The sequence below is a fragment of the Trachemys scripta genome, chromosome 2 (assembly GCF_013100865.1).
Source record: "Trachemys scripta elegans isolate TJP31775 chromosome 2, CAS_Tse_1.0, whole genome shotgun sequence".
Taxonomy (NCBI): domain Eukaryota; kingdom Metazoa; phylum Chordata; order Testudines; family Emydidae; genus Trachemys; species Trachemys scripta.
Genome location: NC_048299.1, coordinates 85,192,615 through 85,206,300, shown reverse-complemented (window position 1 = coordinate 85,206,300; position 13,686 = coordinate 85,192,615).

Below are 13,686 nucleotides of genomic sequence, written 5' to 3'. Positions count from 1 at the left end.
AAAAAAAAGAATTAAAACAGTTGAATCATTTGAAATGTAAAGTATTAAGTAAAGATTTGATTTTACTATTTTTGTTTCCCTTTAGCTGGAGAGAGTTTTAGAGGGAACTTGCCCAGTTCTTCTCCCCCGCCCCCCTTTGTTGGACAGTCTCTTGGTTAGTATCAAAGATGGTAGTAACTTTTGGGGGGAAAAGAGAAGAAGTTAGTTGAGATATGCTGGAGATGTTTTTGCTGCTGCTGTTAAAGTGAGATTCCATTTCATCCCAGGTGATGGTTGGGATTCAGCTGGAGTGATCTTATCTGGGTCCCTCTCTCTGGTCTGGTCTGGTCAAGACAGCTCTCAGGAGCAGGATGATGAAGGCCTGGGGTCCCAGGAGAGAATGGGGGGCAACCATGATAGTGAAACTTGCTTTAGTAGCCTCTCTATTCTTTCATCTTTCTTCTGTCTGTTTTTTAAAGACCCAAAAATGGAGTGGTATGGTATACAACATCCTCATTACTTGTTCACTAATTAGACAAATATCCAACACACCAATGTTGTTTCATTAATTTCTGGTTGCAGATCTTGTTTTTACCAAGCATGACTTCAATATAGCCCTTGAATCATTTCAATGTGGAGTGCTTTTTTTCTTCTCTTTTTTTCTTAATTTGTGTCTGGTTCTCTTGCAGCGGTTTGTAACATTCCTTACTGAAAACAACTTGGCCTACATTCCACCAGCATTTGTTTGTATAGATTATTGTGGAATTTTATGAATTTTGAAATATCTTTTACAATTGATCTTATAGTTAGAGTAAATTTGTAGGCCCAATTATCATAACACAGTGCTGAGTATATTAAGATCCATGGGGTCAAATGCTGCTGATGACCCAAACAAGAAAAAATAGTATGTGATTGTGATGGATTCCCCCTAGGGTGCCACCTGGAAGTGGAGTACCACTGAGCCCTCTGACCCACCAGCCTGGGCTCCTTCTCACACCATATTGCTGTGAGAAACTACAAAGCCTTCCAGCCTGCACTTTCACCAGCATACATACAGGTAGGGACATACCCAGCTGCGGTTACAAGCAGGCTCTCTGACCAGCCCCTGCATGGGAAACCTACTCCCAGCTCTTCAGGCACACACCCCCTCTGCAGTACAAACCCAAAATTATACTGTCTTGTGCTGCACAGGGAACTGTACAGCATAAACTCATAAAATTCACCACCTCCCTCAACGTGGAGAAGAGTATGCAATAGCCTTTTGCCCCTGAGTTATGATTCCCAGACACTGGTTTTTAGATAAAGTAAAAACCTAGCAAATAAACAAAAAATGAAAATTAAACATAATATACTAACTAGATTGGGTATGAATAGCAGTTTCACACCCTAAGAGATGATACAAGCAGACTGCAGATTCTTAAGTGGCACGCTGCCCTTGCTTTACAGCTTGGAATCCCCAGGTGTTCCATTCACAGGCTAAAAATCCCTTTAGCCTGGGTCCAGCACTTCCCCCAGTTCAGTCTTTGTTCTTCAGGTGTTTCCAGGAATCTTCTTGTGAGGGGAACAAAGAACACCAGATGATGTCACTTCTCACCTTATTAGGCTTTTGCATGTGGCGGGAACCCTTTGTTTCAAAGCTTGATTCCCAGACCGGTCTGTGGAAAAACACTGACATCCCAAGATGGAGTCTAGAGACATGTGGTCACATCACATGTCTTTGTAGAGTCATAGCAGTCATTACGTGGAGGCTGTCTGTAGCCTTCTCAGGAAGGCTCCCCAGGTGGGAAATAAGCTTCTCCTAAGGCCTGTGTTTTTTTCCTTAATGGCTCATTGCCCTGAACAGGCCCTTCCCCACCCAGCTATCTAGACAGAAAGCCTCTTGTCTAGTGGGTGTTATCGAGGTGTAACTACATTTGAAATACAGAAACATAGTCAATATTCCTAACTTCAGATACAAAAAGGATACATGCATACAAATAGGATAATCATATTCAGCAAATCGTAACCTTTTAAATGACATCTCACATGACTTATCTTGCATAAAATACATTATAATTGTCATAATCATATCCTAATAATATCACTGTGATGAATATGGGGTGCAGTGTCATAGTGATAATGCAATTAAAGACTGTAGCACAATGCATACACACATATTGGCAGATTTAAGATTGCATAGGTAAGTTTAATTTTAGCCTTTCCTAACTTTGGAAAGCTTTACTTTGCAACTTTAACATAGGTGCCACTTCATAATCCCATAACACTGCTATATGCTGAATAGATCATTTGTTCTCCCCCCTTCACTCACTTTATATCATTTTTATGTTTTCAGTGAATACTTTAAAATAAATATAATCAATAACTCCCCCCTCTCACCTGAAAACAAAACTGGGGAAATGGTATTGCCATTCAAAGAGAGATTTTTTTTTCATTCCCTTCTCCATGTGCTTATAAAAAGTACAGTCCCTCTTGTTGAAGCAACATCCTCAGGGAGGGAGATATTTTCACCACCTGTTATGTTATCTCTGCTGCTGAGGCTCTGATCCCTGAAGGAAGAACCCAAGGACAAGATACAGAGACAGAAAAATTGAGAGAAAACACAATTAACTAAATGCATAGGGCAAAGAAAGAAAAGGCTGTTGGTCTAATCCTGTCCTTTAGCTTTTTATTCACTAAAGCACTATTTTTGTCCCGATAAAGGGTACTCCCCTAGCAAAGGAAATTCCCATTGACAGCTGCATACGTCAGTACTGAGTTGTCTTGGAAGCCTTGCTCTCAACCGTAACAGCATAATAATAAAAGAGAGAAATGAGCCCGCTGCTCTCAGAACTGGGAGCTAAGAGAAGGAAATAAGCCTCTTTAGGAGATGATGGATTCTTTATATGAATGGAAAGGGGAAGAGAGTCTACATAGGGGATGATGGGCTGCAATGAACAGCTGGGATTCTTTTTTGTTGATGTAATTGTATTGTTATTGATTTAATGTTAGTGCTAGTTCTCACACAGCAAGCATGTGTAAAGAAGCAGGAGAAATAATACAAAGTATGGAAAGTGTGTGTCCACATTACTATGGTCACTTTAGCCATTCCTTAGATAGATGTCAGTGTCTCTTCTCCCTCCCCCTCATTATCACTGTATCCTAGTGCCTTTAATATATTTATCCTCACAATACTCCATTGACAGTGGGACGTGCTGTTCTCCCAATTTTACCTGCAAGGAACTGAGGCACAGACAATGACTTCAAATTTCCACAGGAAGTCTGTGGTCAACGAGGGACTTGAATCCAGGTCTCACAAATCCCCACGGAGGGTCCTAATTGCTGGGCTATTTTTCCTCTTTGCTTATAATCATGTCAGAACTCACAGAAGCTATTTGTTCTCTCTTTTGTTGACTGTTTTTACAGTAAATGTAACATTAAAAGACAAAGGCAGCAAGAAATTGCAAAAATGTTACTTTACTCCTGATGTCTTACCAGCAGTATGATCACATCTTTTAAAGCCACCCGAGGCCTAGCCCTTATTGTTATACTCCTACTCTTTTATTATACTGCCCATTCCTCACTGGAATATTAGACTGCTCGCTGGCCTGAAATGAATCAAGGGTGCATCGTGTATTCTCAAATGGATCATGTAGTCTCAAATTCTGAATCAACTGCCTATGCAGCCCCAAATGCAGAAAGAGGTTGGGCTGGGCTGCAGAAGGGTTGAGTGGGTGTTTAGAAGATGTCCAGGGTTTGTTGGTTGGCTTCTTCCACTTCCCATCCCAGAAGGGAGCAAGCAAGTCCACGAGCCTCTCCACTTTCATAAAGGGGAGAGAGAGAGAGGTGGGGGTGGGGGGAGCCGCAGCCACCTCCAGTCTGACTCCACCCTCAGCAGGAACCATGCCGCAGTTCGGGCGCCACTGTCGTGGGGGAGGAGAAGAGCCAAAAGCCAGCTGGGGCCACCACAGCTCCTCCTGGCACATCAGCTCTACTGGGAGCGCGGGCGGGCGGGCGGGCGGCAGAGGCGCGCTCACAGTGAGAACAAAATGCAAACTCTCCGCCCTGCTTCCCAAGCGCCAGCCCGCTCCAGCTGGGGGGTCGAGGAGGGAGAGGACGACTAGGGCTCACAAAGTGCCCCAACAAGGAGGGCGGGTGTGCAGCGGATTGGCCGCTGTCACTAACCCCCCCCCCCCCCCCCCCCCCAGACAAGCGAGAGCAACTCTCCCCCTGCTCTCCGGGACAAGGACAAACTTCTGCTGCGCAGAGCCAGGGCGCTGCTCCCGCCGCGCGCGCGGGGACCGGGGCGGCGAGCGAGGCTGCACTGCAGGAGGACAAGCCCTGCAGCTGCCGGGCCGGGGAGCAGCGCGGGAGCCGCAGCTGGGGGGAGCGAGCTGGGAAGTGGCGTTCGCCCCTCGGTCGCTCGGAAAGCAGCGGGGCGGGGGAGAGGAAGCGCCTGCCTGTCCCAGCGGCGGGGAGGAGCCGGGCAGGGCGAGGTCCCCGCATCTGGCCAAGTTCTCTCCCTCCCTGGGCCAGCGCGCAGCCATGGGCTCGGTCACCTCCGCTCTCAGCAGGTCCCGGAACACGGTGGTGCAGCTGAGCTCGGAGCCGGGAGCCGCGCAGGAGGCGAGCAGGAGCGTCCAGGGCCGGGGCAAACTTCGGGGCGCCAAGATCCGCGGCCGGAACAAATGGGCGCCCCCCGCAGCGCCCGCCAGCCCCGCGCTTGCCCCGGGCGCCTGGGTGGCAGGCGGCGAGAAGCAGGAGGAGCGGCGGGAGCTGTCCGCGGTGCTGAAGTGCCGGGAGGAGGAGCAGAGCGCGGGCAGCTTGCCATTGCCCCCGAGCCCCAACCGCAGTCCCCGTGAGTGTCAGCGGGGTGTGTGTATGTGTTTCCTCCTCTTACCTGCCCTAGGCGCTACCCCTTCCTGCACGGCCTTGGACCCTCAGCCCTTACTCAGGCAAAACTTCCTCTTAAGTCTAGGGGACTTTCATCTGGGCAAGGACTGAGGGCCCGAGCCAGCCCCCCTGGAGGCTTGCCATTGGACTGAATGGAGCTGGATCAGCCCTGGGTGAGAAAGGAGTGGGAATCTGACGCTGGCCTATTATTATTATTATTATTTATTATTAAACAATGCATTTAATTGAATTTCTTAAATAAATCTGCACCCATACCAGAGAATCCTGAGGTGAAGATTGAGGCTCCAGAAAACACTGATCAAATATTTGTGGCAACAGTTTGCATTACAAGCAAAGAACTGTCTTAAAAGTCCTTCCTATTTTACATAAGGAACTTAAGAGATTTTTTTAAAAAACAAACAAACAAACTGAACAGTTGCTCTAGAATATACACCTGTCCTAAAAGGATAATGCTGTGGGAGTAAGAGTAAGCACGATAGCAAGCCATACAAAATTATGTATTGCCTTCCAGTTTTCTCACCTTGTCTTTCAAGTGTGGACTCAGGATGAGGAAAGATTTTGGTAACTACTGGGAATTTCTTCACAAGATCATCCCTATAAGAGTAAATGCCTTTTTGGAAATGTTTCTAATGTTAGCACTTATTCAGCTGGCATTTCTCATGCTGGCGGTCAGTATTTTGTGTGTGCCTGTATAATGTGTGTGTTTCCAGTACAGTCCTCCAGTTTCAGAAGAATTCACTCTTTTGTTTGGGAAAGGTTCAAAATTATTTTTAAAATATATTGATAAATAGTAAAACATAGGACAGGATCCTACACTGGTTAAAAATGATGAGGGAGAGCATAGATGCATGAGTATGGAAGGAAAAGATACATACTCAGACAAGTGAATGCCCTACTTCCCATCCAGTTTATCACCAGCTGCCTCAGATGAATATCTCCAGTTACACCGGAAGGTATTCAGTTGTAACGCTTTAACAAAATGTCCACCCGTGTACCTCTCTTGGGGCTAAATTCTATTCTCAGTTACACTAATGTAAATTCTCTGTGCACTTTAGCTGGGGTTAAACTCTGCTCTCATTTATACCACTGTATGTTTAGAGTAACTCCATTGCAATCAGTGGATTTAATTAAGTTCAAGTGTATCAATTTAGCAAAGTGCAATTTGGCCCTACATTTTAAAGTAGGGTCTGGCAGAAGGAGACTTGCCCATCATCACACCTCCTTTCAGTATATCATGCCTCCTTTCCCACTATTGTACCATGTCACAAACTTGGGGTGAGTAGAGGTGGGTGAGCTGTATGTGTGTCCTGTGGAATTTTCCATAGGTTGCTGATTAACATTTCCTCACTAGCAGTACCTCTTTTCACAAATGTTGTGATGTAGGAAACGTTGCTAGTCCCCCTTAGGCTCCATGCAGATGGATGGATGGATGCAGGATCAGCTCCATAATCTGCGCAACAATAAAAATTCAATAATAACTCAGGATATCTGTGACCAGATACTCAGCTGTTGTAGTTTCATTGAAATCAATATAGCATAATACATTATACTAGCTGAGGGTATGGCTCCTAATATTTAATCTCTCTATGCTTTCTGAATTTTACTTTCTCCTATCACAAGAGGAAATATTATATATATCACTGGCTGTGCACCCTGTTAAGTCTAATTTTCTTCTAACGTACACCAGTGTAAATGAGAATTAACTTAATTGGAATTGAAGTCAAAAGCATTAAACTGACATAAAATTGGCATGAAAGTAGAATCAAGCCCTATTAATTCAGAATGATGTCACAAATAAATTCATCTTAGAAAACCCTGTTTTTGCCTTAGAGTGATTCATATATTGTGGACTTCAGATACTTTAAAATCTTGTTAACTGTAGCCTTGGTCATGAGCAACCATTGTCAGTTCAGACTGTGTGCGTGGGAGTGCTGTGTTAGGCTTGGAGATATCAATCACTAGTGTGACTTGCTGTTTAACATTTTAGCTCATATAGAGATATTAGGATAACTTTCATCGTGTGTGAGTCAGCCATACATTCTGGATCTAAATATTTACCTGTCTTACTGATCTCAGCATTGGTGTCACCCCACATCAATAGTTTGATATGCTGAATACATCCTGCACATTTGTCCCAAGCACATGTGCAGAAAGCAGCTGATAAGTGTCAAACAAAATATAAAAAATATTCAAAACTCTGCAATTATGTTGTAAAGAAATATAACTGAACCCATAATTAAGCCTTGAGGTAATTGTCTAATTAAATAAATGGATTTACGCCATACTCTGAAGCTGATTTTGTTCCATTGAAGTTAGTGGGAAGATTCCCCTTGATTTCAATAGGAGTTGGTTTGGGCCTATTTGCATAAACGTTAAGGATTCAGTTGTGGCATATATTTATAAGTCAATGTTGGAAGTGTGTGAAGGCTCATTATCTCAACAGGAACTCTGGGAGTCATGTCTGAAATGGTTACAATGGTGCCTAGTCCTCTGGAGAATGCGGTTGCAGGAGGGGAAATGGGTTGTATTTTTTTTTTTTTTTTTGCTCTCTCGCTTCCTGTAGACCAGAGAAAGGGCCTGGCACAATCTGATCCTAAAAATTACATATGTTGAAAACATAAAATTGTTCAGCCATTTAAAAAAAATTGTTTTGCTCTTATTCCAGTGGAAATTTTCCTGTGGTTTCTGATGGTTCCTACTTACTTAAGGGCCCAGTCTCCTGATCCTTACTAAGTCACGTTTCTTGAATAGGTACTCCAAGGGCAGCCTGATAGATGAATGAGTTAGAATACATACATAAAAGAAAGTTTTACTTATCTGTAACCATTGTAATGAATTTTCTATAGCAAGACCTCAGATAACATAGAAAATGGTTGATACAGTGCACCAATCCCTACACCATATGACGTATTGGCTAATTGTGAAGTAGAATGCAACTTTCAAGATAGTCTTAGACATGGTATTATCCAAAGTCATGTGGATAGTCAACATGGAACTGGTTCTTGACCCTGTTATACTGGTTTTATACTAGTGTAACTCCACTGAAGTCAATGGAGTTATTGCAGCATAAACTGCTGTACAAGGGTGGAGGATCAAGTCTTATCTTTTGTGACAGACCAGTTTTATGTGTTTACATTTTGAGGAAAAGAAAAACCTGATGAAGGATTGAGTGGAGACAAAAACAAAACTAGATTATGCCTAGTGGGGTAGAGTTGTATTTTATTAATCTGGATCTCATTAATCTACAGATGCTTTTTAACTCACACAAAAAATAGCAAGGATTTAGTTGAGGAGCTTTGTGATGAGGACTCATGTTGTTTAGACTTTATTACTTTTTCAAAATATTCCACAGTAGGTTTAGCTGAACATCATGAAATATCACAAAAATGCAATGATCACAGTACATTTTGTGATGCAATACCTTTGATTTATGTGTGTGTGTTTATTCACTTAGGGTAATATTGTGTTTGGTGCTTGTGTCTGGGCAAGGATGATGAGGGGGCTCAATCTTCTTCTTAGTGTGTGCGCAACATGCCTCAGGTGGCACGTGACCAGGATTGATCACTGAATTTGGTCTGCTGGTTGGATCATTAGCTTCCCTGGCTCAGGCCGGTTACTGATGGGGAGTGCAACATGAACGTTGAACCATGCCTCCCAGAGAGCTCAATGACCTGTACCGTCTTTGCCCCTGCACAGGTGCCATACAGTTCCATCCTTACACTCAGAGAGCCTTATAGTTAGAGAGGGTCTATTGTAGTCATCTTTTATTTCATATTATGTCTATGGTTGTTGGAGTAAAACAAGGACAGGCTTTTGCTAGACCAATAACAAAGTCTCTGTGGAAATTTCAGAGTTCTAGAGCGTATATCATCTGTAGTTCATGTGTGGTCAAAAAATGATGTATTTGCATTGGATACATTTTAAAAGAGTTGAGTGTAACAAAATAAATGATGCATAACCTATTGAACACACTTTTAAGTAAAGATGTACCTGTACTAAAATAACTGATACCTATCCAAAATACCAATCCTGCAAATGCTTATACATGTGAATACTTATACTGAACTCAAAGTTACTCACATGCTTATGTGTTTGCATGTCTGGGACCTAAATTAGCAAGATTACAGGGTAATAGGAAAGCAACTAACTACTCTTTTGGGGACAAATTCTGCTCTGGTATAAACAGACACAACTCCAGTTGTCTTCTGTAAGGGTTTTATTATGCAATACACTGGAGGAGAAAGAAAGTAGACGAGAGAAGTAATGGCCTAACTCTGATGTCACAATCTTATCACTCACCAATGAGCTGCTCATAGGGGAGCAGCAGAAGAGCAAAATAGGTGAGACAAGGAAAAGAAAGGACAAGAGGAGGGAGGTGGGAGACATTTTTTATGGCAGAATTTTAGCCCCTGCCCCTTGAGACACCCAGTGATGTCACTATCCCTACCAACTGCCAATGAGCTGCTGAAAGAATGATTTACTGCCAGTGTCACTGAGGGGGCAGAAGGGGAAGCGAGAGAGAAGGGAGAAAAATAGGAGGAAGGAAGAGGAGAGATTAAGGGGGGGAGGAATCAGATGGGGTGTTATACTCATAACCCATGAGTATTCACAAATACAAACTGCTAGATTGTGCTTGCAATATATTTTCAATATATCAATTAAAAAGCAACTGAGGGTCCTGTGGCACCTTTGAGACTAACAGAAGTATTGGGAGCATAAGCTTTCGTGGGTAAGAACCTCACTTCTTCAGATGCAAGTAATGGAAATCTCCAGAGGCAGGTATAAATCAGTATGGAGATAACGAGGTTAATTCAATCAGGGAGGGTGAGGTGCTCTGCTAGCAGTTGAGGTGTGAACATCAAGGGAGAAGAAACTGCTTCTGTAGTTGGATAGCCATTCACAGTCTTTGTTTAATCCTGATCTGATGGTGTCAAATTTACAAATGAACTGTAACTTGCAATCGCATCTGCTCCAACCCCTCAGACAGAGACCAACACCTACAAGATCTTCACCAAGCATTCTCAAAACTACGATACCCACACAAGGAAATAAAGAAACAAATCAACAGAGCCAGACATGTACCCAGAAGCCTCCTGCTACAAGACAGCCCAAAAAAGAAACCAACACATCCACAAATGTTATATATGCCATCATATGCCAGCAATGCCCCTCTGCTATGTACATTGGCCAAACTGGACAGTCACTATGCAAGAGGACAAATGGACACAAGTCAGATATCAGGAATGGCAATATACAAAAACCTGTAGGAGAACACTTCAACGTCCCTGGCCACACAATAGCAGATGTAAAGGTAGCCATCTTACAGCAAAAAAACTTCAGGACCAGACTCCAAAGAGAAACTGCTGAGCTCCAGTTCATTTGTAAATTTGACACCATCAGATCAGGATTAAACAAAGACTGTGAATGGCTATCCAACTACAGAAGCAGTTTTTCCTCCCTTGGTGTTCACACCTCAACTGCTAGCAGAGCACCTCACCCTCCCTGATTGAACTAACCTCGTTATCTCCATACTGATTTATACCTGCCTCTGGAGATTTCCATTACTTGCATCTGAAGAAGTGAGGTTCTTACCCACAAAAGCTTATGCTCCCAACACTTCTGTTAGTCTTAAAGGTGCCACAGGACCCTCTGTTGCTTTTTACAGATTCAGACTAACACGGCTACCCCTCTGATACTTAATATCAATTAAAGTAATTTAAAATGGTAAGGATTTAGTTTGATTTTATTTTAGAGAAACTGAAGCTTTTTGACATGTGAACTTTCATGTCCTTGCTTTATTAATGACCATTCATCTAGACAACTGTCAGTCCTTATATTTCACACATTCTTTCCAGGGGATTATTATAATTTATTAGGGCTGTCGATGAATCACAGTTAACCCAAGCAATTAACTCAAAAAAAATTATCACGATTAAAAAAACTAATTGTGATTAATCACAGTTTTAATTGCACTGTTAAATAATAGAATACCACTTGAAATTTATTAAATATTTTGGATAGTTTTCTACATTTTCAAACATATTGATTTCTATTACAACATAGATTACAAAGTGTACAGTGCTAACTTTATATTTTATTTTTGATTACAAATATTTGCACTGTAAAAATATAAACAAAAGAAATAGTATTTTTCAATTCATCTCATACAAGTACTGTAGAGCAATCTCTTTATTGTGAAAGTGCAAGTTACAAATGTAGATTTTTTTTTACATAACTGAAGTCAAAAACAAAACAATGTAAAATTTTAGAGCCTACAAATCCACTCAGTCCTATTTCTTGTTCAGCCAGTCGCTAAGAGAAACAAGTTTGTTTACATTTACAGGAGATAATACTGCAGGCTTTGTATTTACAACATCACCTGAAAGTGAGAACGGGCATTCACATGGCACTTTTGTAGTTGGCATTGCAAGGTATTTACATGCCAGATATGCTAAACATTTGTATGCCCCTTCAAGATTTGGCCACCATTCTAGAGGACATGCTTCCATGCTGATGATACTCGTTAAAAAAATTATGCGTTAATTACTTAGTGACTGAACTCCTTGGGGGAGAATTATATGTCTCTTGTTCTGTTTTACCTGCATTCTGACATATATTTCATGTTATGGCAGACTCGGATGATGACCCAACACATGTTGTTTGTTTTAAGAACACTTTCACTGCAGATTTGACAAAACATAAATAAGGTACTAATGTGAGATTTCTAAAGATAGCTAGCTACAGCACTTGACCCAGCGTTTAAGAATCTGAAGTGCCTTCCAAAATATGAGTGGGACAAGGTGTGGAGCATGCTTTCAAAAGTCTTAAAAGAGCAACACTCTGATGCGGAAACTATAGAACCCGAACCACCAAAAAAGAAAATCAATCTTCTGCAGGTGGCCTATGACTCAGTTGATGAAAATGAACATGCACCTGTCCGCACTACTTCCTCAGATCTTTATCAAGCACAACCCGTCATCAGCATGGATGCATGTCCTCCGGAATGATGGTTGAAGCATGAAGGGACATATGAATCTTTAGCGCATCTAGCATGTAAGTATCTTGCAACACCGGCTACAACAGTGCCATGCAAACACCTGCTCTCACTTTCAGGTGACGTTATAAACAAGAAGCGGGCAACATTATCTCCTGCAAATGTAAAAAAACCTGTTTGCCTGAGCGATTGGCTGAACAAGAAGTAGGACTGAGTGGACTTGTAGACTAAAGTTTTACATTGTTTTGTTTTTGAATGCAGGTTTTTTTGTACACAAGTCTACATTTGTAAGTTAAACTTTCATGATAAAAAGATTGTGCTAGAGTACTTGTATTAGGTGATTTGAAAATACTATTTCTTTTATTTTTTACAGTTCAAATATTTGTAATAAAAAAAAAAATATAAAGTGAGCACTGTACACTTTATATTCTGTGTTGTAATTGAAATCAATATATTTGAAAATGTAGAAAACATACAAAAATATTTAAATAAATGGTTTTCTATTATTAACAGTGCAATTAATCATGCAATTAATCACAATTAATTTTTTAAATCTCGTGATCAATTTTTTTAATTGCTTGACAGCCCTATAATTTTATGCCTGCATCTATGATAACTTTTTGAAGCATCCAGAACTGTATCCTAGAATGAATACAAGTCTGCAGGCAATGAATGACTTCCGGCAATACCATGGATACAAAAATAATTCAAAGTACATCTGTATTAATTAGTTAGAAATGATGTCTTAGCGCTCTGTAGTGTAGGCTGTTTATGGAGAAAGGAATAATTTAGGAGGCAATGTTTATATTAAGCAAGTGAGATGTATGTCTCTAAATTGGGCTCCTGAGGGTTATTTATGGTTAAGAGCATGAAAGGCTGTTAAAATTCATTCATTACTGGCAAGCAGTCTGAACACTGCTCTAAAATATGAAGTGTCAGAGCAGAATTTCTTTCAATTGGCTGCTGATATTTTACATCAAATAAATACTGAATTGGTGTGGCGATTTTAGTAGACACATGGCTAAGATGTCACAAGAAAATGAGCAATTGAATAACTGGCATGATTTCAATATGATGAAATCTGGCTTTTTCAAGAATAGGTAGGGGCATGCTGCCAAAATGTTAATAAGGATCTCTCAAAAAATGTTCAGTTTAGTCAGTGATACATGTGCCAAGGACCTTCCACTTTATTTCATAGACCTCCAGCATCTACTGGGGTTCGTATGGGGTTAAGACATGTAAATATATTTATCAGTTTCATCCTGGTCCTTAATAGATACTTGCCATTGTCATAGAATCACCACATAATTTGTCTCATTTGGAAGGAAATCTCTGCTCCCGCAGAGTTCAAGAGATTGTTGCAGGTCAGGAACTGGGTACAACTATACATTGGCAAATCTGTATGTGGAAGTACACTGGACCAAATTAAGTGACTGGGCTGCAGCTAAAGTGCACCTCTGTGTGTAAATTAAACATCCTCCTAATTTTCCATCAACTCGTCAACCCAAACTGCTTCTACTCAACCTGCTTCCCTGATTACACTGTATGACACCATCTACCTCCTCATCTGAGGTTGGATCCAACTCCCTGTCTGTTCTGTGTTTGATCAAATCAGTCAGGTAGGGAGCATGTACAGGGAATCAATAGGAGATAGTTTTCACTATCACGGAGAATGGGTGAGACAGGACTCCTTCCAAGCAAAATCCGAGTCCAGATTCCTGCTGATGGAAATCATCTCCCCAGTTACCAGGCTAACATCCATAGCAGATGCACTCATAATGCTCCAAAATATAGAAAGTTCCTAGAATGTTATTCACCTTGGA